Below are 1,766 nucleotides of genomic sequence, written 5' to 3'. Positions count from 1 at the left end.
AAAAAAGCTTCTGCATAGCAAAAAAATATGTCAACAAAACAAAGAGGCAACCAAATGAATGAGAGAAGATATTTGCAAACAGAACCTCTAGTAAGGGGCTAACCTTATATCCTGAAATCTTTCTGTATTTGCTTATTAGTTCCAGAACATTATTTCTTGATTCTTTGGGATATTCTTACCTAGACATTCTTGTCATTTGAGATTTAAGACAGTTTATTTCTTCCTTCTTGAACTATATATTTTTCGTGTGTGTGTGTGTGTGTGTGTGTGTGTGTGTGTGTTTGTGTGTGGGTGTGTGTTATTGCATCAGCTAGGACTTCCTGTATGATGTTGCTAAGGTCATTCTTGACATGTCCCTGGTCTTGGGATAAAAATATTCAGTTTCTTATCATTAAGTATAATGTTAGCACCAAACTTACATAAGAGATTATCTCATTTCTTGTAGTATTCCTTTGATGTTTTTATTATTAGTTTCATTTTGCAAATAAGATAAATAAAACAATTTAAAAAATAAACATTAAATAACATGTTTATATCATATCAATTGGCCATATATACTGCCAATATCCACGCTTCGTTAACGATAAATCAGTGCTGTGAAATATTATTCTACATTATTTTTATTATCGAAAAAAATACCCAGCCCCCCAAAAAGTAGCACAAATGGATGGAATGAGTTAATAAGTATTTATAGCTCTACAATGCTAGAAGATATTCAGTTGCCTGGCTGAATGAGAATACTGGTTGTCTTTCTCTGTGGTGCTCGTCCCAGCAGTGACCTCACCGCCCAGTGGGGAAGACATATAAGGAATTTGCATAAGACAGCAGTGCAAAATGGAGCTGGAGGAGTTTTATTTGTGCACAGAGTTACTCCTGAGAATAACTCAGATACTCCATTTGATTTCACACCAGAAAACTATAAGATGATAGAGGCAATTGTAAAAAAAAAATCTATCCAGAAGGGCATAAAGCAGCAGCTATGCTTCCAGTCCTGGATTTAGTCCAAAGACAGAATGGATGGTTGCCCATTTCTGCTATGAACAAGGTTGCAGAAGTTTTACAACTACCTCCAATGAGAGTATATGAAGTAGCAAGTTTTTATACAATGTATAATCCAAAACAGGTTGGAAAGTATCCCATTCAGGTCTGCACTATTACACCTTGCATGCTTCGAAACTCTGACAGCATACTGGAAGCCATTCAGAAAAAGCTTGCAATAAAGTTTGAGGACACTACACCTGACAAACTTTTCATTCTTATAGAGGTGGAATGTTTAGGGGCCTGTGTAAACAATGATTCATTTATTTGCACCAATGGTTCAAATAAGTGACAACTAGTATGAGGATCTGACACCTAAGGATATTGAAGAAATTATTGATGAGCTCAAGCCTGGCAAAATTCCAAAACCTGGGCCAAGAAGTGGAAACTTCTCCTGTGAGCCAGCTGGGGGTCTTATCTCTTTGACTGAACCAACTAAAGGACCTGATTTTGGTGTGCAAGCAGACCTTTAATATATGACATGGGAGAAATAAACATGAATCTCCTATCTACATAAATTTTTAATATGTTCATTTCAATCTTTGTACATTTTGGTAGTAACCTAGCAACTTGCAAATATAAGTGCAATGTCAGAACTTCAACGCTCCATTTAAAAGTTGTCTCCTAACTATGAAAACATTATTCCACAATCTGTTTAACAGTTACTCCGACATCACCAATTTTCAACTGCTGGGTCATTTTTATTAATAATACTAGGTTATTGTGAA

At 35.6% G+C, this 1,766-nt stretch overlaps 1 pseudogene; it reads left to right on the top strand.

The window, feature by feature from the left end:
• The first annotated feature begins 731 nt into the window (after positions 1-731).
• Positions 732-1,511, top strand: LOC102898303 (annotated as a pseudogene).
• Positions 1,512-1,766: the final 255 nt, after the last annotated feature.

The sequence above is a fragment of the Pteropus alecto genome, unplaced genomic scaffold (assembly GCF_000325575.1).
Source record: "Pteropus alecto unplaced genomic scaffold, ASM32557v1 scaffold100, whole genome shotgun sequence".
Classification (NCBI taxonomy): Eukaryota; Metazoa; Chordata; class Mammalia; order Chiroptera; family Pteropodidae; genus Pteropus; species Pteropus alecto.
Note: the sequence above shows the minus strand (reverse complement) of the source record. Positions and strands in the feature narration are given on the sequence as shown.